The 26,204-nt window shown below is 41.7% G+C and overlaps 1 pseudogene; it reads left to right on the top strand.

The window, feature by feature from the left end:
- Positions 1-22,541, top strand: part of LOC123793611 (calreticulin-like) — a 30,212-nt pseudogene extending 7,671 nt beyond the window's left edge.
- Positions 22,542-26,204: the final 3,663 nt, after the last annotated feature.

Here is a 26,204-nt window from a genome sequence, read left to right as displayed (position 1 = left end):
TTCTCGGACCTTTGTCACAATGAGCTCTCCAGGCTCAGAGCCATTGATCAACAATTGCCTCTTAAGTTTTCACAAAGCAGAAAGAACCCCCGGCTCTGTTTCTCCCTAAGTTTGGGCTAAATCCCAGCAATGCTACTTATTAGCTCTTTGACCTTGGGCTAGTTACTTAACTTTTCTGAGCCACAACTTTCCCAGCTAAAAGTGGAGATAGTAACAGCTGCTTGTCGTGAGAACTAAATAATATGGTATAAGGTACCTGGCACAGGAGGGGCTTTCTGGTTGGGTTTGGTCAATGGAAGCCTTGGCAGGAGATCAGAGGGAGGGAAAAGAGCTGTGTCTCTCAACTGAAAGTCACAGCTTCCCTCCTGGCCATCCTCCCCACGGGACTTTTTTTTTTTTTCCCAGGCTCTGGTGGTAACTACTCTTGCTCCTTGCAAGGATAGGGGTAGGAATAGCCCTACTGTTGCTCGCTCACAGCACCGCACTATTCCTTATGTCTTCTCAATGTCCTGCCCCCTTCTTTGTAAATAGTTCCTTTATTAAATTCCCCTCAAGTAATCCTAAATTTGAGTATGCTATTTATCTCTTGCTGGGACCCTGATGAATACATAGGTTGTGTCTGTCTTAGCCTCGGACCAGGCAAACTGCTTAAAAATGATATAAAATCATGCATTAGGGTTTAAATTGTAGGCCCTGACATCTGTGGCTTTGGCAACAACAAAATACATGTCATCCTTTGCTACCAAGGGAAATACCATGAGAACAAAAAGGCCATCAAATGTAGGGTGAGTATGTGGGCTTGTCCTCAGCCTGGGGGAGAAGGATAAGCATTTTATATATGTTATCTCACTTAATCCTTACAAAAACCCTACAAATTAAATACTTTCAGAAAATAGATATAGACATGTGCTATAAATTATAGAAGTTCACATAGGAGCAATTTCTAAAAGTCAGATAAGGTCCCCTCTTGAAAGAATGTTTGGCATGGCCCACTGCTAGATATTGAAGAGATGGGGGAGGTAGGGAGTGCTGGGCTTAAATATGGGTGGTGTTTATATCTTAGTAACATCAGGTTAGAGAGATCTAGGTTGGTTGGAAGATAGTAGCTGGATTTTATTGACAACTCAATCGGCACTCAACAAATGCCAACTCTGTGCTGGGCCTTGGGCTGGGGATAGAGTGAGCCAGACATGGCCTCTGACCTCACAGAACTCACAGTCCAGTGAAGGTATGAATCAAAAAAGGAGTATGTTGAGGGTCTGGGGAAGCACAGAAGAAGCCCCCTACATAACCTGGAGGCTTAGGGAATGCTTCTTAGAGGACTCCCCTGTGCTGAGTTTTAAAAGATGAGCATGAATTGGTTTTGTGAAAGAGTGACAATTTTAGGGAAGATTTAATTCCTGGAAGAGGTAATCACATGAGAAAAGTCAAGAAGAGCTGAGAAATTTGCAAGATATTTGACACAACTAGAGTGCCAGAGAGGGGCAGGAACTGGGTCTAGAAAAGCCCATAGGACTTGCATCATTGGAGAACTCGTGTTCAGGCTCAAGGCCTTTGTTAGCAGGACTATACATGCAGAGGCTCCCTGAGGTCCTCCTCTGGGGTAGGCCTTGTGTTGGAAGCTGCAGACACAACAAATGAGTCAGACATGACCTCTCCCATTGAGAAGCTTACAATCTAGGGGGACAGACAGAAAAACAGACAAGATCAGAGAATGACCAGAGCTGTGATAGAAGAAGGGTGGGGGCTAGGAGAGACCAAAGGAGTGTGTACTTAGGAGAATGAGATCTAGAGTCTCTATTGGGTTAACCACAGAAATGGGATGAGGGATATGGTGAAGTATGTTTGTGTATAAGGGGGGGGGTGGCATTCAGGAACTGTTTTCAGTGGTGCCTGTAATGCTTGAGGTCCAAAGATGTCCAATAGGAGTTGAAATATTCCCCATCCCCTTTCTAGATCAAAGACATTTACACTCTGATCATTTGCCCCAATGCTACTTATGAGGTCAAAATCAACAACTAGCAAGTGGCAGCTGGGGGTCTGGAGGACGACTGGAACTTCCTGCCTCCCAGGAAGATAAAAGACCTCTACGCCTGGAAACCAAGGAAATGGGATGAATGTCTGCAAACAGAGGATCCTAAAGATAAGAAACCTGAGATTAGACAGTGTTTGGGAAACAGGTGGAGATGTCAGCTATGGGGATGGGAAAAGAAGGCTGGGAATAGAAGCAAAAACTGGGGCATTAATCCCTCAAGGAGGTGTCCAGCTAAATATTGGTATCCAAAGAGGTGTGGAGGAAAGAGGGAAGTAACTCACATTTGTTGAGATATTATTGATCCTTCTGGCAGCCTCTGTGAACAGTGTGCTCTGATCTCTGTTATGAATAAGAAAACTGACACTTAGAAAATGAAGTGACTTGGCAAATACATATACATTAGCACCAGGATTTGAACCTGGATCTCTGACTCCAGAGTTATTGATATGGGGAGTGTATGGAGTATATTCACTGATTTATTATCATTCACTGGGAGGCTCTACTGGATATAGCTATGGATAGCACAATCCAGGGATTGAGAATCCTCCTGGGATTCAGAACCTAGTGTGGGATGCAGATAAATACACAGATGAAGATCATGCTATGTAATTAGTGCTGAGAGTCAGGGAAGCCCAAATCCTGTGGAGCCCAAAAGAGGCTCCTAACGAGTGCCTGGGTGGCTCAGTTGGTTAAGCGTCTGCCTTCGGCTCTGGTCATGATCCCAAGGTCCTGGGATTGAATCCTACATTGAGCTCCTTGCTCCACAGGGACTCTGCTTCTCCCTCTGCCGCTCTCTCTCTCTCTCTCTCTCTGTCTCTCATGAATAAATAAATAAAATCTTTGAAAAAAAAAAAAGAGACTCCTAACCTAGCCTGTGTTAGGATGCAGGTGGTGGTCTAGGAAGGAGGAGGCAATGCTTGAGTGACTGGGTTAACCTAGAAACATAGACTCTGGAGTTAGATACGGGTTTGAATTTGAGCTCCACCCTTTACTACCTGTGAGACTCTAACCTACTTGCAGTTAGATTTTAGGCAAGGAACATAATTGCTGTGAAAGTCAATTTCACAAACAGGAAATGCTATAATACCCATGGGTGAAGGTTGTTGTGAAGATTAAATGAGCTAACATACATAATACAGTGACTAGTATATAGTAAGGCCTTAACATGTGGGATTTATATGTTAATAATGTACTGAATTTCAAACACTGAAGGGTTTGGAGGGCAAGGGTTGGAGGGAAGATATTCCAGACCCAGAGAACAGCAGGAGCAAAGGCACAACAATTAGGTGGAAAGCAACATGGTTGTGTAAAGAACTGAAAGCAGCAGTTTAGTATTTGGGGAGCATCAAGTTTGAGGTGGAGACTGGTGGGAGATGAGGTTGGAAAGGTCTGTTGGAGCCAGGCCACGGAGGGCCTCACTTATTTTGTTGCTACTCCACAGGTCAGAGCAGATTCATCCTCATGCAGAGGAGATGTTTGGGGTTAAGCAAGGAGCAACATAGGACCCAGCAGCTGGAATCCCTAAGAAGTCCCTAAGAAGAAGCCTACAGAGAGGTGGGCAGAGGCCCAGCCACATGTAGGGTGATTTAGCAAAGGGCTCCAGTTCCATGGGAGGGAAGTGTAGTTAGGGAATTAAGAGAGATGATTAGACTGTGTCTGTGCCTTCAGCACAAACAAGAAAAATAGGGTCTAGGTGTCTTCCAGGCCCAGCAGGCAGGCTCGGAGCAACTCTCACTCTTGTTGAGGACCATGCACCTGATGTAGTCAGGATTGGCTCAAGCCCTGGGAGAGAGGAGAGAGGTTACAGGTCTCTATGTTCCCCACTGAGTAGAACTGGAGAACATGGAAAGTAGTTAGATAGTCAGGGATCTAACAAGACTATAGTCCCCATGATGGGATGCTGACTGTTACATGTCAGGAATCAAAAGGCAGCCAAGACAGTTCAGGAACTAGAGAACTCTCCCAGTTGCAATGCTACTGAATGACTTTGAGTCTATAGGCTTGGCATCAAAGCCTTCAGTCAGTCTGGGAAAATGGTCAGCACCTAGGAGAACTGCTAGGTAGATAAAGTAAAACATTGGAGACTCCACATCAGAAGACATATGAAAATCAGGATAGGCTGTTTGTGACCTGGAGATTTGTCTTGGTAAATAGAAGGGGCCTGGAGTAAAGGGAGGACTGTAACAGGTCTGGGAGCAACCTGGGTACAAAGCAGATCACCAAGAGAGGTCTTCAGGAAGAGGGATACAGGCTAGAAGACTTGTTATGACAGTAAAGGCACATGATTGAGGGAGGGAGAGGGTCTGACACAAGGGAAATTCTCATCTTATTTGAGCTTGAAGTGTTCAAGGTCAAAGTGACAGTAAACTTGAGGAGGACTAGAGTTGCGTAAAGGCTTTTTCTCTCCTATATTGGGTTTGTTTACAGAATCTTGAGCAGGGCTTTCATGGGGGTAAGGACAGGAGGGTAGCAGGGTTAAGGAGCCAGGTCTAGCCTGACTATATGGACTGCAGTTTCATTCCAGCCCACTCACCTGTCCTCAAGGAGGAACATTTTGTTTTAGGACTGGGAGGACTTTGAATACATCCCAGACAGAAACTTCAAGAAGCCAGACAACTGTAATGAGGCAATAGATGGGGAGTGGGAAGGACCTCTGATACCAAACCTGAAGTATAAGGTGAGGAGGGCCTCTTCTTGCAATGGGTATGAGAAATAAGACAGAAGAGATGTGAAGTTTAATTTATAGAAAAGAAACTCTGAGATCCTATTGTCTTCTCACCACGTCCCACCACCCACTGCCTATAAGACTGTAGCCTCATCTGGGCCCTGCTTTCAGGGCTGTGCCTACCTGGGAGAGGGTGGTCTGGTAAAGGTCAACGCTGGGAGGGGGAGGTCCAGGCAGCCCTAGACAAGGGGTTTGTACAGAGTGGTGGAAAGCAGCCAAAGGAACATGGTCAAAACAGGAAATGGGTCTGGGGTCAGGAACCGGAAATCTTAGCACTGATCCTAAAAGGGAAAAGTGGGACATGAATGAGTCAAAAGTATTGAGGGTGGGGATGGGGAACTTCTCCTTAAGGGTTAGCTCCTGACCTTGTATCAAAAATGAGAAGAAACTAAGGAATCAGCTATCAAATGGTCCAGAAATAAAACTAACACAAGCATGATTTTATTTGGCCACAGTTTCCTGTATTACATATCAGGAAGAGAATGGCCCCAAGTGCCAAAGTTCTTAAACGGTGTTCCCTGTGAAGCTACATTTTCTTAAGTTCGTGAACTAACTTTGGCATAGAGATGGGACCAGGCTCAGAATGGGTATCTGTCACCTTGTTCAGCTCCCTCTAGGTAGAAAGGAGAACTTGAAAGAGTCTCATGCATTAGCTCAAAAATAAAAAGAGAAAGAGGCTACAGGAATCCTGCTCTGGTATGCAACTGTCCTTATAAATTGATTGGTCTTTCTGATTATATGAGAAGAATGAGAAAATACTAATGCTGTGTTCACTCTTTGGTTCTTTGTTTAGGGACAATGGAAACCTCAGATCATGGACAATCCCAATTACCAGGGGGAGTGGATTCATCCAGAAATAGACAACCCTAAATGTAAGCCTGACCCCACCATTTGTTACTATTAGAACATCAGTGTTCTTGGCCTGGACCTTTGGCAGGTAAAGTTCTCTGGGCTCAGAGCCACTGATCAATAGTCCCTCTAAAGTTTTCATAAAGTGGAGCTGCAGGCTAGAAATCACAAGACTTGAATGAGTCTTGATCTTTCTAAGCTTCAAACTGCTCATCTATAAAATGGGAGTAATAACATGTCCTGATAACTGCAATAGCTAAAATGTAGTGAGTCCCTACCATGTGCCAAGTACCACATTAGAGACTTTGCCAATACTACTTAATTCTCACTATGAAATCTTCTATTTCTAAATGTGAAAACTGAGGTTCAGAAATGATAAATAATTTGCCTGAAGACACATTTGGTGAACAGAAAAGCTGAGATTTGAGTGTAGGTCTTCTGAGGCCAGATTCAGGCTTCCAGTACTTTACACTGCCCTGTTGGTCCTGCATGATACTTGGGGGTGATTTTGGGCAAAGAGAATCATCAGAGATGTGGTAAAATAAACAAATTTTTAAATAAATAAATAAAAATAAATCCCCAGACAGATGTCAGATGTGATTGGCCCAGCCACGATGGCAATTCTTCTTAAAAAAAATTTTTTTTGAGTTATTGTTTTTAGAGAGAGCAAGAGAGAGTAGGAGGAAGGGCAGAGGGAGAAGAAGAGCAAGAATCTCAAACAGACTCCCTGCTGAGTGTGGAACCTGAAGCAAGGTTCCATCTCATGATCCTGAGATGATGACCTAAGCCAAAATCAAGAATCAGATGCTCAACTTACTGAGCCACCCAGGGGCCTCATGATGGCAATTCTTGACCTAGCCTTTCTTTCTCTTCCAGTCCTCTTTCCTGGCTCTGGTTGGAAGGGAAAGAGGTAGGCTCAGATACTCAGGCCTTCATGGAGTTGTTCTCTCTCTCTCTCTTCCCTGAGACCTTTACTGAAGATGGGGAGTTTTCTTTCCCAAATTAGGAGAAAAGAGAGTACCTCAATTGAATGCCAGCCCTAGAATGAAGGCTTTAGCCCAGGAGGCTTCTGAAAGACTACAATCTATACAAAAAACAAAAACAAAAACAAAAACCTGCAATCTACATAGTCTTGGAATTCCCTTGGAGAGGAAGGAAATTCACTTTTGTTAAACACAGGTCTGGAATCAATGCTTTACCTGTATCACCTCCCTTAATCCTCATAACTCTAGAAAATAAGTACTATTGTCTCTTATTATCCCATTTTACATTTGACAGAATTGAGACTCAGAAATGTCAAGTGATGCACCCAAGAGCACACAGCTAGTGCATGGTAGAGACAGGAATCAAACAAAGGTCTATCAGCCTTTATTGACGACGCCTACTGTACAATAATAGAGCCTATAGAAAATTAGCTACTTGTCTTTGAGTATATCCTGGAAGGTTCCATAGCCAGGGAAACCTGTCTCTGACCAGCCAGGGAAATCAGTCTATAGTACAGGGCTGCCAAAGGGCTCTTGGATAGACACCCCCTGTATGAAGCTTTCTTGGTTTATTTATTTTCTACTTTCTTGGTTTCCTGGCTTAGTGAGACCAGCATAGGAGGTCAAGGAGATGATGTATATAAATTATCACATGCACGGCAGGGGTTCAGAAGAGAAGGAGGAGAGGGGAGGGGAGGAGGCGAGGGAGGGAGGAACACTTGTCCTTCTTTCCTTCCTTTCCTATCTGAAGAATGTGGAAGTTCAATGCACAAGTTTCCATTGTTACCTTTTTTTTTCCAGTTGTCTCTTTTTAATAAATAATAAGAACTTTCTATATCTTATGTAAATATGTGGTCGTGTTAATATGCCTAATCTGATAGTTTCCTTAAAATGCATTGTGGTTTTTTTCACTGATAACATTAAGGTATACATTTAAAACTACACTTTTGTTAAAAATTTTGTACAAAATTTTTAAATGATTTGACACTAATTGTTTTTGAGTTGTATCAACTTCTCCAAGCAGGCAAACCTTTGAGAATTTAAACCACGCTCTAGGAATGCTTCTCACACTGTAATGTGCATATGAATCACTGGAGAATCCTATTAAAATGCAGATTCTGATCCAGCAGGTCTGGGATAAAGCCTGAGAGACTACATTTCTAAAACTCCAGCATTATCTCTTTAGATTGTTGTTTTTGTTCTGACATAGTTCTGCATCATGCTTACATTATCCTTGCAGGCATCCCTTCCTTTTAGGTTCTAATTGGGTCTGATACTCCCATGTCTTACTTCACCTGACACACTTAACCAACTGGATACATCCAGTTTAACACTGGGTCCCTGTACCTTATTGGAAAAGCCTAGTGACTCTCAGCATGGAGATAGGTGGGAATTCCCTCACCTGTCCTGTCCCAACTGGGGTTTCTAGCCTTCAGATGCTCTGTGAGCTTTGCTGTTGTCCTGGTGGGACCTAGCCTAAAAAGCTGGTCAACTTTCCTGCCTGGTCCCTGACACTTTCACCCTCTATTCTGCTGCCTCCATACACAATCCCCTTGCTTTTGTTGTTGTTGTTTAAACAGAAGTTCTTGCATAGTTTCATCAGGACAGAGACTGGGAGGAGATGGCCACAAAGAGAAAATTCTTTCTCTTGGGCACCTGGGTGGCTCAGTTGGTTGTCTGCCTTCGTCTCAGGGAATGATCCCAGGGTCCTGGGATTGAGCCCCTGCATTGGGCTCCCTGCTCAGTGGGGAGTCTGCTTCTCCCTCTATGCCTCCCTCCCTGCTTGTGATCTCACTCTCCATCTAATAAATAAATAAAATTAAAAAAAAAAAAAAAGAAAGAAAAGAAAAGAAAAGAAAACTCTTTCTCTTACTTTTGGGACCCCTTATGATCTTTGAAGGAATAATGATACAAAAGGCAATGAGTATAGCTTAGCCACAGTGCAAAGCATGTTGATATCCCTTAAGTCATATGGTCTCTGGAGGCTGGAGGACTTACCATCTCCCTTTTACTGATGAGCAAGCAGAGGGCTCAGAGAGGTGACTTGACTTGTCAAGATGCTATAGGCAACAAAGTGCCCAAACCTACACTCTTTCCGTTTTATGATTCAAGTGGGATATGGCACAGGAAACAGGTAACTTTCAGTGAGCTAACTTTTCAGACTTTACAGTCTAACCAGGTCCTTTCTCATGCATTCTTTTCCTCTGAGAACTGTATGAAGGAAGCAGGTAAGGTCTATTTTCTTCCATTTATCAAATGAAAACATGGAGGCACAGAGAGGATGTGTGTAGACCAAGATCACTCCACTGGTAAGTTTTAGGAAGCAAAACTGGCCCTCGTGTCCTGGAATGCAGAACCATGAGTTTAGTGTGAGGGGGATGGGAATAAAGGGACACTGAAGAGAATAGGGAAGATTAGGAACATTTTTTGTGGGAGTCAAATGGAAGAGCCAGTAAATGAGCTGTTCTCTAACCAAGACTGTGGATAACTCAAAAGAGAAAAGAAAATCCCAAGGTAAAAAAATCTCCTAAAATTGTACAAGGAATTATTAAAACCAACTAAAAAATGACTCAGAGCAAAATAACAATCTCTATTCAAAGCAGCTATTTTGTCATTTGTTCTGTTGGAGACAGGGTTGGCGGGATGATATAAGCCAAAAAAAGTCTTCTCATTAAAATAAAACAAAACAAAACTTTTTTCAAACCTTGGAGGAGGACACATAACTCATGTCGCAAACTTCGTTTTGGTCACACAACTGCTCCCACGCAATTAACTAACATACTGCTAAAGTAAAGAAATTCAGAATGACCCTCCTTCTGCTCCTTCCGAAACAGATCCAGATATTGAAAAGTTATGATGATTATTGCCATTTATTGAGTGACTATTATCTGCCAGACACTGTGCTTTACATATATGATTTCTAATTCTTATGACAACACTGCAAGGGAGTTATTTTTAATATTTTACTTATGAGGGAAGAGGCTCAGGGGAGTTGAGTAATTTGCCCAAAGTCATTCGGCTAGTATGTGGTTGAGCTGGTCTGTCTGACTGCATGACTTGTGTTCACTGTATTCTGTTCCTTTATCATAAATCAACAAACACTGGACTTATATATGCCATTGACTTATTTCATCTTTTCCTTTAATTGTAAATACTAAATATGTTATTTTAAGAAAATAAAGAAATATGGTAGAGAATCTAAATTCTGCTCACACTTCTTGTCAAACTTTTTCTTATGTACTCTTAGTTTTTCTGATTATGCTAAGGAGAGAATCTTAAAAAGGGCCTCTCTAAGTGGCATCAAAGGTAGGTGCCCTCAATCTGAGCTGGGGCAAGAACCACTGGGCAGCAATTTGGAGCCTAGCAGAGTGATGAAATTTTTTTCATAATAGTGGTCAGAGGTTTGAGGAACACAAATCTTGGTAAATAGTAAACTAACTTCCTTCTAGAGTGGATCAGCTAAGGTGGTACAACATTCTGGACCCTCTCTGTATTATTAATCACCTTTGTATTCCCTCACTCTGACTCAATTATTGATTAAAATCTCTGGGCCCACGGCCTTCGGGTTTGCACTTAGCAAGGCCCCCAGGTGAATTTTTAAGCCCTTCAACCTCATTCTAATCCCACTGTTTGCATTTCAACAGATAAAATCAGGGAGCATCTTTGACAATTTCCTTCTTACAAATGATGAAGAGTTTGCTGAAGAGGTTGGAAAGAAGACCTGAAATAAGAAAAGTAAGGTACGCCCCCACCCTGAATTCCAGATGTCTGACTCCTCAGTTGTACAGTGGTCTTGCATTTGCAAAAGCAGCCTAAAAGTCATTATTTCATTTGCTGGTCACTTGTTCCTGAGAGGAGGAGAAGGAAAGAACTCACATTCATTAGATATCAAGTACTTTGTACTTGAGCACTTTCCAAAAGCTATCCCACTTAGCCCTCAAAATCACCCAACAAAGCAGATATTATTCCCATTTTTCAGATCTAGGAACTGAGATTCAGAGAGTATATATAAACTGCCCAAGGTCACGCACAGCCTTAAACTTATTGGATTAGAACTCACACTCCTGTGTCATGCTCCCTGCTCACGTGTGGTGATCTAAAAGGTGGCTACTGAGCCCAGTTTTGATGCATGGCTTGGAGAAAGAAGGAAGGTGTTAGTGTTGTTCACCAGCTTTCCTGCTCTCCTAGAACTGTTTTATGGGTGGAGTAATAATTGGGACAATGGCTTCATGACTCCCTGGTTCTGCAGGAAGGTCCATTCAAGCAGGTTTGTGGCCAGTGGCAGGTCTGATTACCCAGTAGGCATATTAAGCTCATGCTTAGAATACCAGCAAAGCACAAGCACCCAAAAAAACCTTTTTGAGAGAACTTTTGTACTTAATATTCCCGAAGAAGCATTGAAGTAGTCATCATGGAAAAATAAAAATCTATTAAGCCTTTTTATACTTTTTAGTTTGGTTTTGTTTTGTTTTTACTTTGGAGTTATCATCTAATATTGTTTTGTTGAGGCAATATTACATATTGGTTAAAAGCATGAATTTATTTTATTTTTTTTAAAGAAAAAAATTCTTTATTGAAAAATAAAAGGAAACTAATGCTAACCCAGCCAAATTTACAGATCAAGTGAATTCAGTGTTTATCTATATACTACATCAGAAAAGCCACAGTCTGACGTGAAACATTACCAAAGATTAAAAATGATATTGCTAAATATATATCTTTAAAAGAATGACTGCTCCACAGTTATATGATCTATAGTGAATTCCAGTTACAATATGAGCAAGAGCATGAATTTTAGAGCTAGGTTGCTGATGTTCAAATCCAGGCTCCCTCACTTACTAGCTGTATGACCTTGGGCAAGTTATTTAACCTTTCTGATCTTCAGTTTTCTCATCTATAATTTGGGAATGATGATAGCAACTCTCATAAATTCCTGGCATAAAGTAAGTGCTCAATATATGGTACCCATTATTATTAAACCATACATTCACTCAACAAATATTTATTGAATGCTTGTTCAAAGCACTGTTATAGGTCCTGAAGACTCATCAGTAAAATAAAACAGAAGTTTCTGTCCTCATGGGCTTACACTCAGGGAACACCAACAAAAAACATATGAATAAGTCAATTCGTACTTGTGAGATGGTGAGGTAAGCAGTGGAGAATAATAAAGCAATAGTGAAGGCTGTGATCATGAGGTTTTTGCTCTTTTACTATAGGGGTGGTCAAGAGAGGCTTCATTGAGTAAACAACATCTAAGAGACTTGGAGGAAGGAGCAAGCCACGCAGGTATCTGGGGAAGAAAACCCAGGTAGAAAGAATAGCAAATGCGAAGTCCCTGAAGTAGAAGCATAACTTGCTTACTCAAGAGCAAGAAGCCTACAGTGATTAGACCTGAGTGAGAGAGAATGAGAGTAGTGAGGTCCATATCCCTGAGTAAAATGGGGAGCCACTGGAAACATGCTTAGCAAAGGAATGATATGAACTGGCTCACAGTTTAAAATATCACTCTGGCTGCTATGTTGTAAAAGATGATAAGAATAAATAAAGACTAGAGTGGAACAAAGGCAGAAACAGGTGATAGTGGTAGAGGTAAAAAGAAAAGCTCAGATCCATTTTGAAGGCCAAACTCATAGGAGTGATGGATTAGATATGGAATATGAGTAAGAGTAAACAAGGGCGGCTCCAAGGTTTTTTTTTTACCCAAGTGACTAGAGGATGGAATTACTGAGATAGAAAACAAAGAAGGAGCACACTTGGGGTGGGGGTGAGGACAGAAGTAAAAGACATAATCGTTAAGGGTTAAGTCAGAAATGATTATTAGAAATCCAAATATCAAAAAGGCAATTGAGCGTGAACCTGGTTAAGTGATATAAATTCAGAAGTCACCAGCTTACAGGTAATACTGAAAACCCCTATAAAGCTGGGTGAAATCCCCTAAGGAGAGAGTAAAGGAGATTCAAGGAAAAGTTTTGGGGTACCCCAATATTTAGAGATCAAGAAGATAAAGTGGAAGAAGCAAAGAAGACAGAGTAGCAAGCAAGGTAGAAAAAAAAAAAAACAAGAGTAGTATCCTATAGATCAAGTCTAGTATTTTAAAAGGAGAAGGAATGATCACTAATGTCAAATGGTCAAGAAAGATGAAGACAGAGAATAGACCACTGTTTTGAGTACATGGAATTCATGTGACTCTGACAAGAACAGTTTCAGTGGAGAGATACAGGGAGGGAAAATGGGTTCAAGAAAGGAAGAAGAACAATTAGAAACTGCAAATATAGACTAGTCTTTGAGAATTTTACTGGAAAAAAAGGTAGAGAGAATGGGGTGGTAGGTAGTAGAAAATGTTGGTCAAGATTTTTTTAAATACATATATAGAGAGAGATCCTCCTGCCTACATGCATGCTAATGGGTATGGTCCAATAAAGAGAGAAATCAATACAGCATATACAAAGGAGAATTTCTGGAGCAACATCTTGAGAATATGAGAATGGATAAGATTTAGTGCCCAAGAAGGTGAGTTAGCTTTCCATGGGAGTATGGATATTTCACCCATAATTGCAGACAATATGAGAATAAAAACAGGTGGGTGTGGGAGTGGAGTTAAGATGGCGGAGGAGTAGGAGACACCGTTTTCAGCCGGTCCTCCTCCGAGTCGAGCTGGATAGGTACCAGACCAGCCTGAACAACCACGGAACCAGCCTGAGACGCAGGAAGACGCATCTGGATCTCTACAAATGAACATCTCCAGCGCTGAGTATTGAGGTACGAAGCGGGGAGCCATGAAACTGTGCACAGATATCGGAAGATAAACGGAAGGGGGAGGGAGCCGCCGTGTTCGGGCGCCGGGAAGCGGTAGCCACTTGCACGGGAGAGCGGGCGGGGCTCGCGGACGGCACCCGCAAAACAGCAGACTGAGACCGTGAGCCGGGTGCGCGCGCCACCAGGCATCTCGCGGAACCCCGGAATCCCGGTGCGCTCACCGGATCCAGACTGAGACCGGGAGCTCCGGGAGCGCGCGCGGGGCGGCTGGCGGCATTAGAAACACAAAGGACAGAGACGCGCCGGTCCTGGAAGTGAGGGCAGGGACGCCGGGTGTGGGGCGCACTTCCCGGGACGCTGCAGGGTTGAGCAGCACCAATAGAAACAGAGTTAAAGTGGCCAGAACATTAGTAGAGAATGGGCCGCAATCCCTCTGTTCTGTGACAGAGGCTGAAATTTGGCCGCTGCTGCTCTGACCCTCAGCAAACCGCCAGGGAAAGCCGCCAGAGAACAAAAGCCTGGAAATACCGGCTCAGGGAGTGCCCATCCCCATCCCCCCTCGCAGGGGACACGGAGACTCTACCCAAACAGGGCTGCCTGAGTATCGGCACGGCAGGCCCCTCCCCCAGAAGGCAGGCTGAAAAATCAAGAAGCCCACAACCCGGGCGCCTGGGTGGCGCAGTCATTGAGCGCCTGTCTTCGGCTTAGGGCGTGATCCCGGCGTTCCGGAAAGGAGTCCCTCGTTGGGCTCCTCCGCTGGGAGCCTGCTTCTTCCTCTCCCACTCCCCTGCTTCTGTTCCCTCTCTCGCTGGTTGGCTGCCACATAAATAAATAAATAAAATCTTTAAAGAAGAAGCCCACATCCCTAAGATCCCTATAAAACAAGGGGCACGGCCTGGGACCCAGTCAATAATTTGGGCTCTGGAAACCCCGCAACCTCTCTTCATCAGAATGACAAGAAGGAGAAGCCCCCCCCAGCAAAGAAAAGACAGTGATTCTGTGGCCTCTGCCACAGAAATAATGGATATGGATGTAACCAAATTATCAGAAATGGAATTCAGAGTAACGATGGTCAAAATGATGAGTAGAATTGAAAAAACTATTAACGAAAAGGTTACTGAGAATATAGAATCCCTAAGGACAGAAATGAGAGCGAATCTGACAGAAATTAAAAATTCTATGAGCCAAATGCAGGCAAAACTAGAGGCTCTGACGGCCAGGGTCGCAGAAGCAGAGGAACGGGTTAGTGAATTGGAGGATGGGTTAATAGAGGAAAAAATGAAAATAGAAGATGGTCTTAAAAAAATCCACGCCCACGAATGTAGGTTACGGGAGATTACTGACTCAATGAAACGATCCAATGTTAGAATCATCGGCATCCCCGAGGGGGTGGAGAAAAACAGAGGTCTAGAAGAGATATTTGAACAAATTGTAGCTGAAAACTTCCCTAATCTAGCAAGGGAAACAAACATTCGTGTCCAAGAGGCAGAGAGGACCCCTCCCAAGCTCAACCATGACAAACCTACGCCACGTCACGTCATAGTGCAATTCGCAAATATTAGATGCAAGGATACAGTATTGAAAGCGGCCAGGGCAAAGAAATTTCTCACGTACCAAGGCAAAAGCATCAGAATTACGTCAGACCTGTCTACACAGACCTGGAATGAGAGAAAGGGTTGGGGGAGCATATTTAAAGCTCTTTCAGAGAAAAACATGCAGCCAAGGATCCTTTATCCAGCAAGGCTGTCATTCAGAATTGATGGAGAAATAAAGACATTTCAGAATCGCTAGTCACTAACCAATTTTGTAACCACGAAACCAGCCCTACAGGAGATATTACGGGGGGTTCTATAAAAGTAAAAAGGCCCCAAGAGTGATACAGAACAGAAAGTCACAGCCAATACAAACAAAGACTTTACTGGCAACATGGCAACATTAAAATCATATCTCTCAGTAATCAGTCTTAATGTAAATGGTTTGAACCATCCCATAAAGCGCCACAGGGTTGCAGATTGGATAAAAAGAAATGACCCATCCATTTGCTGTCTACAAGAGACTCATTTCAAACCCAAAGATGCATCCAGACTGAGAGTAAGGGGATGGAGTACCATCTTTCATGCAAATGGACCTCAAAAGAAAGCTGGGGTAGCAATTCTCATATCAGATAAATTGGATTTTAAACTACAGACTATAGTTAGAGATGCAGAAGGGCACTATATTATTCTTAAGGGAAGTATTCAACAAGTGGATATGACAATTATAAATATATATGCCCCCAACAGGGGAGCAGCAAGATACACAAGCCAACTCTTAACCAGAATAAAGAGACATATAAATAAAAATACATTAATAGTAGGGGACCTCAACACTCCACTATCAGAAATAGACAGAACACCCTGGCAAAAACTAAGCAAAGAATCAAAGGCTTTGAATGCCATACTCGACGAGTTGGACCTCATAGATATATATAGAACACTACACCCCAGAACCAAAGAATACTCATTCTATTCTAATGCCCATGGAACATTCTCAAGAATAGACCATGTTCTGGGACACAAAACAGGTCTCAGCCGATACCAAAAGATTGAAATTATCCCCTGCATATTCTCAGACCACAACGCTCTGAAATTGGAACTCAACCACAAGGAAAAATTTGGAAGAAACTCAAACACTTGGAGACTAAGAACCATCCTGCTCAGGAATGACTCGATAAACCAGGAAATCAAAAATCAAATTAAACAATTTATGGAGATCAATGAGAATGAAAATACAACAGTCCAAAACCTATGGGATACTGCAAAGGCAGTCCTAAGGGGGAAATACATAGCCATCCAAGCCTCACTCAAAAGAATAGAAAAATCTAAAATGCAGTTTTTATATTCTCACCTCAAGAAGCTGGAACAGCAACAGAGGGACAGGCCTAATCCACGTACGAGGAAGCAGTTGACCAAAATTAGAGCTGAAATCAATCAAGCAGAAACCAGAAGTACAGTAGAGCAGATCAACAGGACTAGAAGCTGGTTCTTGGAGAGAATCAATAAAATTGACAGACCACTGGCAAGACTTATCCAAAAGAAAAGAGAAAGGACCCAGATTATTAAAATTATGAATGAAAAAGGAGAGGTCACGACGAGCACCATTGAAATTGGAAGGATTATTAGAAATTTTTATCAACAGCTATATGCCAATAAACTAAGCAATCTGGAAGAGATGGAATCCTTCCTGGAAACCTATAAACTACCAAGATTGAAACCGGAAGAAATTGATTCCTTAAACAGGCCAATTAATTATGAAGAAATTGAGTCAGTGATAAACAACCTTCCAAATAACAAAACTCCAGGCCCGGACGGTTTTCCTGGGGAATTCTACCAAACATTCAAAGAAGAAATAATACCTATTCTCCTAAAGCTATTTCAAAAAATAGAAACAGAAGGAAAGCTACCAAACTCATTCTATGAGGCCAATATTACCTTGATCCCCAAACCAGGCAAAGACCCCATCAAAAAGGAGAATTACAGACCGATTTCCCTAATGAATATGGACGCCAAAATCCTCAACAAGATACTTGCTAATAGAATCCAACAGTACATTAAAAGGATTATCCATCACGATCAAGTGGGATTCATACCTGGGATGCAAGCGTGGTTCAATATTCGCAAATCAATCAGCGTGATACATCATATCAACAAGAAAAGACTCAGGAACCATATGATCCTCTCAATCGATGCCGAAAAAGCATTTGACAAAATACAGCATCCTTTCCTGATTAAAACCCTTCAGAGTGTAGGAATAGAAGGTACATTTCTCAATCTCATAAAAGCCATCTATGAAAAGCCTACTGCAAATATTATTCTCAATGGGGAAAAGCTGGAAGCCTTTCCCTTAAGATCAGGAACTCGACAAGGATGCCCACTCTCGCCACTATTATTCAACATAGTACTAGAAGTCCTTGCAACAGCAATCAGACGACAAAAAGGGATCAAAGGTATTCAAATTGGCAAAGAAGAAATCAAAATGTCTCTCTTTGCAGATGACATGATACTCTATATGGAAAACCCAAAAGAAGCCACTCCCAAACTATTAGAAGTTATAGAGCAATTCAGTAACGTGGCAGGATACAAAATAAATGCTCAGAAATCAGTTGCATTTCTATACACGAATAACGAGACCGAAGAAAGAGAAATTAGGGAATCCATCCCATTTACAATAGCACCAAAAACCATACGTTACCCTGGAATTAACTTAACCAGAGACGTAAAGGACCTATATTCTAGAAACTATAAATCACTCTTAAAAGACATTGAGGAAGACATAAAAAGATGGAAAGATATTCCATGCTCATGGATCGGAAGAATTAACATAGTTAAAATGTCCATGCTACCCAGAGCAATCTACACTTTCAATGCTATCCCGATCAAAATACCAAGGACATTTTTCAAAGAACTGGAACAAACAGTCCTTAAATTTGTATGGAAACAGAAAAGGCCCCGAATCTCCAAGGAACTGTTGAAAAGGAAAAACAAAGCTGGGGGCATCACAATGCAGGATTTCGAGCTGTACTACAAAGCTGTGATCACAAAGACAGCATGGTACTGGCACAAAAACAGACACATAGACCAATGGAACAGAATAGAGAGCCCAGAAATGGACCCTCAGCTCTTTGGGCAACTAATATTTGATAAAGCAGGAAAAAACATCCGTTGGGAAAAAGACAGTCTCTTCAATAAATGGTGCTGGGAAAATTGGACAGCTACATGCAAGAGAATGAAACTTGACCACTATCTCACACCATACACAAAAATAAACTCCAAATGGATGAAAGACCTCGATGTGAGACAGGAATCCATCAAAATTCTAGAGGAGAACATAGGCAACAACCTCTACGACATCGGCCAAAGCAACCTTTTTCATGACACATCCCCAAAGGCAAGAGAAACAAAAGATAAAATGAATTTATGGGACTTCATCAAGATTAAAAGTTTCTGCACATCCAAGGAAACAGTCAGAAAAACTAAGAGGCAGCCCACGGAATGGGAGAATATATTTGCAAATGACACTACAGATAAAGGACTGGTATCCAAGATCTACAAAGAACTTCTCAAACTCAATACACGAGAAACAAATAAACAAATCAAAAAATGGGCAGAAGATATGAACAGACACTTTTCCAATGAAGACATACAAATGGCTAACAGACACATGAAAAAATGTTCAAAATCATTAGCCATCAAGGAAATTCAAATCAAAACCACACTGAGATACCACCTTACGCCAGTTAGAATGGCAAAAATAGACAAGGCAAGAAACAACAATTGTTGGAGAGGATGTGGAGAAAGGGGATCCCTCCTACATTGTTGGTGGGAATGCAAGTTGGTACAGCCACTCTGGAAAACAGTGTGGAGGGCCCTTAAAAAGTTAAAAATTGAGCTACCCTATGATCCAGCCATTGCACTACTGGGTATTTACCCCAAAGATACAGACGTAGTGAAGAGAAGGGCCATATGCACCCCAATGTTCATAGCAGCGTTGTCCACAATAGCTAAATCGTGGAAGGAGCCGAGATGCCCTTCAACAGATGACTGGATTAAGAAGTTGTGGTCCATATATACAATGGAATATTACTCAGCTATCAGAAAGAACGAGTTCTCAACATTTGCTACAACATGGACAGCACTGGAGGAGATAATGCTAAGTGAAATAAGTCAAGCAGAGAAAGACAACTATCATATGATTTCTCTCATCTATGGAACATAAGAACTAGGATGATCGGTAGGGGAAGAAAGGGATAAAGAAAGGGGGGGTAATCAGAAGGGGGAATGAAACATGAGAGACTATGGACTATGAGAAACAAACTGAGGACTTCAGAGGGGAGGGGGGTGGGGGAATGGGATAGACCGGTGATGGGTAGTAAGGAGGGCACGTATTGCATGGTGCACTGGGTGTTATACACAACTAATGAATCATCGAGCCTTACATCGGAAACCGGGGATGTACTGTATGGTGACTAACATAATATAATAAAAAATCATTAAAAAAAAAAAAAACAAAAACAAAAAAAAACAGGTGGGTGTGGGTAGATATGGTAGTGAGGGGTATTCGTCAGTTGAATTCTCTGGGAAGCAGATACCAGGATGGAGCTAGAAATGTAGGATATATATTGGGAATAATGTTTGGGAGAGATTAAGGGCAGAGGGTACAGAAATAGGTAGAAAAGTCTGACACCTGTGAAAGAAGGATTGGGTAAGAATTGCTGTGAGTGCGGCACAGCTCTGAGAAAGTCTCGCCCACCCAACAGGGCTCCGTGGAAAGACTGCCTATAGAGGAGTACTCTGTTAGTAATGGCCATACCCTAGCACCCCTCCATGCTCAGCTGCTGGCTGGGGGCTGCTTTGGAACAGCCTGTCCTGGGTTCAAATGCTGCAGTTCTACAGCTTCAAGCCAGCAGCTCACTGCACTCATCACCACTGACTGACAGGTTCTTCTTCAAGGGAAATCCAAGTGGCAAAACTCCCTGGCTGCCACAGAGTATGTGGAAAATTTCTTCTGATTGTGAAATAGGAAGTGAGGCCAACAACTTAACCCGAAATTGAGAAAGAGGTGTTGGAGGTTTGAGAAGAAGAAGAGGATGAGAAATAGTTATCCAAGGAGAAGGAGAGTGAATCAACCATAGAAATACAGTGGGCTCACTGACTAGCACTAAGGTCTCACCTGAATTTAGTCATAATGAGTTTAAAATGAGAACAACGGGTTTGGTTTTATTGTTTTCTCTAGCTATTTTCTCTGCCTAGGTGCAGGCATGGAGAATTGGATATAATCAGAGTTGAGGGTTTGCTTAACTAAGGGAAGGCAAGGGAATTGAGGATGTTTGCAAGAGAGTGATCACACAAAAATAAAGAAAGGTGGAAAAGGAGGATATGAGCTGGTTGAGGTCTAACGAAAAATAGATAGGCTCAATGGATTGTTGTAAGTCCAGGTGGAGCTGAGGAGTTGGTGGAGTTGGTGGTCTCTGGTTACCCTTGGCATGAGCAGTTTTGGTAAAGAAGGGAGGGTGGAAGCCGATGAGTGAGTACAGCAGTGAAGAGAGGGAAGTAGAGAAATAGAGATCTTAGTTGTAGCCAGTGCTTTCCAGACATAAGAAAATGAAGGCCTGATTAAAAGAGAAAGTTTTTCCCTCTAATAAATGTGGGAAACACAACCAGATGTCAAGCATTTGCTCCCAGCAGGATTCTAGAAGGCCCCAGCCTACTGGGCATATAGGTTCTCATTCTAGTTTTGTCCCTCGAAACTGGATAAAAGACCAGTTGGACCAGATACTCTAGGTGAAGATTAGAGCCCCACAGGAATTTAGACTGTATCCCTTTTTTAATGACCTTTGGGTAGAAAAATCTAGGAAGTTGGCTCTAGGGGTCAAATTCTGGGACCTAGATGAACACATTAACAAACATAGGAGTCCCATTTCTGAACTAATGCAATTTTGTACTGATCACAGGTTAAAAACAAATTCAAAGAGCTCTGTAAAGGTTGTGTTCCTGGATATAGCAGAAACAGAAACAGACTCAGATCCAGAAAACCTGAGTTTCTAATTCTAGTTCTACCACTCACTAGCTATACAGCTTGGGCAAGTCATATAATCAGTGCGAACCTCAGATCCCTTATCTAGGAAGTGGGACTAGTAACATTTACCCCATAGATCGTTGTGAGGAATAGAGAAAACGTGCGTAGATTGTCTGGCACTATGCTTAGCAATGCTATAGGCATTTAGTAAACGGTTGTTGAATCTGAACCAATTTTATTTATGAACAAATTACACACACACAGAGTTCTCTCCACCGCACACACACTGAAAATTTGTATGTAAACAAACACCATCCCAGAAATCTCTAAGAGTGTGGGAAGACACCAGACATTTCTAAAGTGGATTAACATTGTTTATATCATCTGTAAATTATTTTGAAATTCTACATTCTAAACAGGACAAGGAGAAGCAATGGAGGGAACTATATGAAGAAATGGAAAAAGAAAACAGGCAGGAGAAGCCAAGAAGAAAAAAGAAAAGGAGGAGGAATGAGAAGATGACATCTGGGGAGCTGAAGAAGGGAGAAGTGAAGAGGATTCTGCTGAGGAACCAGGAAATGACAGGCAGCGGAAGGAAGATGATGCCAAAAGAGACTTCCTGGGTAAAAATGAAGAAGTCTGGGTTGACCAGAAGGATGAACTGTAACTGGGTAAAAAACCTTACACTCAGAGGCAAGTGATGTTGCTTGGAAGGAGAAATGTTGATGAAGTTGGCAAACTCTGGGGAACAAAATTATGTGCTCTTTTTGAACAAATTTGGATTTGTATTTCTACTCCACTTCCTTTAGTGCGTATGACCTTGGGAAAGTCACATCTTGCCTCCTGGGGCTTCTATTTCCTTGTCAATGAAAAGGGAGTGATAATTCCTATTTCATGAGGTTGTTGTATGGATTAAAGGAGCCATGTGTGTACATTGCCTGATATAAATATATAGTCAACAAATAGTTACAGTTCCTACCATCATTATTGCAGTGTTTAGGAAATTAATTATTGGTAAATAAGATTCTATATCAAGTTGGTCCTCACTTTCTTTTTTCTTTTTTTTTTTTAAAGATTTTATTTATTTATGTGACAGAGAGACAGCCAGCGAGAGAGGGAACACAGCAGGCAAGTGAGAGAGGAAGAAGCAGGCTCCCAGCGGAGGAGCCCGATGTGGGACTCGATCCCGGAACGCCGGGATCACGCCCTGAGCCGAAGGCAGACGCTTTAACGACTGCGCTACCCAGGCGCCCCTCACTTTCAACTTATCTCAGTACATCCAGGGAATTTTATTTTGTGTAAATATCTGTATTACTCAGTATTCACTGAGTAGTTCTGATGGTTGTACTTGTGGGTGATGATGTTTTCTTTTTACAGAGGTATCGAACACTTAAAAACAAAATCAGTCTTTCTCTTAACATAAAGAAGGTACTTTGTGAAAGTCCTTTTGCTCCTCTGTTGTTTTGTGCCCTAATTTTTAAATAATTGTGACTTGTTTGCAGGGTTGCTGGTCTTACATTTATCTTTTCTTACCACCTGCTCACAACATCACTATCATAGGCATTCACGTAGCTCTTTACAGATTGCAAAGCACTTTCCCATAAATTTGAGGAGTTCTTGTGATGTGCTCATTTAATCCTCACAGCAGCAGTTGTAGAGGATACCATTATTATCTTCATTTTACAGATGTAGAAACTGCTTAGAACAGGCAAGTCATTTGCTAAGGGTCAAACCACCAGTAAGGGGCAGGGCCAGTATCTGAACTCAAGTTCGTCTGGTTCCAAAGCTTTTCCTTCTATTGCACTAGGAGGTTGAATGAGTGAGTGAATATCTCTTATATTGAACACAGATCGTAGGCATCAACCGACACAGAAGAAATACCATTTTAAGATAAATAAGTAAAAAGTAGTTTTCCACTTTTAAAAATTATTCCAAAAACCAAACATATAGACAAGCAATTGAGTGACGTGTGACAGCCTTTTCATATTAAGAAGTGATACAGCTAATGTGATCGCCAGCTGTTTGAGTCTGCCATTTTTCAGCTGTCTTTTCTTAGGCAAGTGATCTAACTTTCCTGTGCCTCATTTTTCACATTTGTGAGACAGGGTTAATAACAGGACCTTCCGCAAACTCAGTGATGAGGATTCAATGCTGACTCCTTCCTGTCTTTGTTTGACAAGAAGTACACCGAGGACTAATTCCAGTCCGGCCGGGGAGTCAGGCTCAGGCACAGCTGTCATATGATAGCACAGGGCTATAAATATGGGTTCGGAACATAGTAGATGCTCGATAAATAGTAATTGAAAGATTGACCAAAACTCTGGTTGGTGTTTTCAGGGAAGATTTCATGAAGGAAGTGACTTTTGAGCCAGATCTTGAAGAATGTGTAAGAGTATGTCTGTGGATGAAATTTCAGAGTCAAAGAGCAGGGCACCCAGATAACAGGAGTTGGGTGGTGAGTCAGGGAGGAATAGCAAGTATTTCTCCTCCTTTTTTTTCCTGTAGGTTGGTGCCTAGTGTAGTTTCTGAGACTTATAATCTTTGGAATATTCTGGCTTGGGAAACTTGGTCTTTGTAGAGGAGGGGAAACTTTACCTCTACCCTTTTGGGGTTTTTGGCCGGGCCTCAGAATTTAATTGACATAACACAGATAAACAGGAGAAAAGCACACAACTTTATTTAATATAAATTTTATGTGACACAGGAGCCCTCATAAGGAAATGAAGACTAAAAGAAGGGGCAAAACTTAAATGCTTTTAAACTAGGTTGAACAAACAGAGGCAATTGTGGAAAAATAATGAAAACGTACAGGGAGGCTATAGGAAGATAAGAATTATTTTAACAAGGTCTGTTTGTGCAGAATTCTCTTAGTTTCAACTTTCTGTCCTTGATGATAAGAATGTTTCTTTTCTCTTAGTAGATGGAGGGCAGCTCTCACGTGGGAGTTTTATCTCCTGTTTTCAGGAAGAAAGGAGATCAGAGTGTCCCTATTGTATCTGCTGTTTTTCAAGTGCTTTTCACTAAAAATAATCTTTATGCTAAAGTGGCATTTTTTGGGTGGCATATTTCGGCACCCTTCATTTTTATACCTATTTATATAACATAAGCATCTTCCCATTGTGAACAAGAGCAAGGCTTTTGGTGCCTGAGTCTGAACATTGGATTGGGGCTGGAGGGCTGGCTTGTGGGCAATCTCTATTTTAGGCATTTAAAGCTGCTGCTTTGGGAATCTTAAATTTTTTTGTTTTAAAGGGTGCCTGTGTGGCTCGGTTGGTTGGGCTTCTGACTCTTGATTTCGGCTCAGCTCATGATTTTGGGTTCGTGAGATCAAGCCCCACATCTGGTTCTCTGCCGTGGGGAGTCTGTTTAAGATTGTCTCTCTCTCTCCCTCTCCCTCTGCCTCCCCTCACTCTTTCTCTTTCTCTCTAAAATAAATAAATAAATCTTAAAAAAAAAATTAGGGGCTCCTGGGTAGCTCAGTCGATTGAACATCTGACTCTTGATTTTGGCTCAGGTCTTGATCTCGGAGTCATGAGATTGAGCCTTGTGGCAGGCTCCATGCTCAGTGGGGAGTCTCTCTCCTCTCTCTGCCAAACTCCTCTGCCCCTGGCTCCCTCTATCTCAGATAAATAAATAGATCTTAAAAAAAATCAAGGTTGATGCTTTGGAGTATGCAACTCTTGATCTTGGGGTTGTGAGTTCAAGCCTCACATTGGGCGTAGAGCTTACTTAAAATAAAAGTCATTTAAAAAATGCTGCTTTTACTTTTGTTAAATTTCTCTGGTCTTTATTTTGATAGATTGTACAAACATTATTTCAAAAATTAAGGTAATTTAACAAGGGAAAATACATGCATAGTTCTACCCTTTCTGCACAGACTTCGAAATTTTTTATATTTCCTTCCAGGTCTTGTCTTTTGAATACCACCATTCTGCCACTGAAACATGATCCTCCAGATGAGGTTTTTGTTGTTGCTGTTGTTGTTTAAGATTTATTATTTATTTGAGAGGGAGAGAGAGCATGAGCACAAGAGTAGGGGGAGGGACGAAGGGAGAGGGAGAGGCAGAGAATCTCAAGCAGACTCCCCATGGAGCGTGGAGCCTGGCATAGGGCTCGATCTCATGACCCCAAGATCATGACCTGAGCTGAAACCAAGAGTCGGATGCCCAACTAACTGAGCCACCCAGACGCCTGAAGTTTTGTTTTTTTTAAATTCTGATTATAGATTTTATTTTAGAAAATAACAGGTGTTCAATGTAAAAATTTGGAGTCTGTAAGTGTATTAAGAAGAATATAAAAATTTCTCATTATCCCCAAATCCAGAAACAACTATACAATACCTATCATCTTTCCTCCCAGGGTTATGTTCATTTGTTGATTGGATGGTTTGACTTTAGGTGTAGAGGGTTTAGTTAACCACACTCCTCAGTACATGGCATTTTATCATCTTAGGTTGGTGTTATACTTTGAAGTTTTCTTATTTTTTCACCTTTAGTCCCCTCCCTTCCCCCACACAGGCAACTAAGTTCTATTTGGTGTATATCTTTTCATTTGTATATGTTCTTATAAAATGTGAATTTTGGGATGCCTGGATGGCTCAGTTGATTAAGCATCTGCCTTCAGCTCGGGTCATGATCTCAGCGTCCTGGGATCAAGTCCCGCATCTGGCTCCTTGCTCAGCAGGAAGCCCTGCTTCTCCCTCTGCCTGCTGTTCCCCCTGCTTGTGCTCTCTCTCTCTGACAAATAAACAAAATTTTTTAAAAAAATGAAATAAAATGTAAGTTTTGTTCGGTATGGATGTATTTTAATTTATGCAAATGGCACAGTGTTAAAATCTCACTTCGTTTCTTCAGATTTTTCACTGAACAATGTTTTTCAAAAGCATTCATGTTGCTGTGTATAATTGCTTCTGATTGCTGTGTAATACTTCATGATATAAAATTTACTACATTTTAGTCATCTATTCTCCAGTGATAGATCACCAAACAGGTTGTCTTTAAGTCCTCCCCATCATAAATAACACTTTGATTAGTATTTTATTCTTTTGTGTGTCTGCACCCAAGAATTTCTTTGAGATAAATTCCAGGAGAGGAACTCTGGACTCATAGAGTATGTGAGTTCGTAATTCTCATAATTTCTATCAGATTGCTTTCCACAATGGTTATAGCAGCCTGTACTCCTGCCGCCATGCAGAAGGGTTCCAGCATCCCCACAACAGCACAGCAAGCATTATCAAACATTCTAATTTTTATAGTGTAATAGGTATAAAACAATAGCACATTGCTGTTTCAATGAACAT

The sequence above is a fragment of the Ursus americanus genome, chromosome 12 (genome assembly GCF_024610735.1).
Source record: "Ursus americanus isolate L20-20 chromosome 12, mUrsAme1.1.p, whole genome shotgun sequence".
NCBI classification, from domain to species: domain Eukaryota; kingdom Metazoa; phylum Chordata; class Mammalia; order Carnivora; family Ursidae; genus Ursus; species Ursus americanus.
Note: the sequence above shows the minus strand (reverse complement) of the source record. Positions and strands in the feature narration are given on the sequence as shown.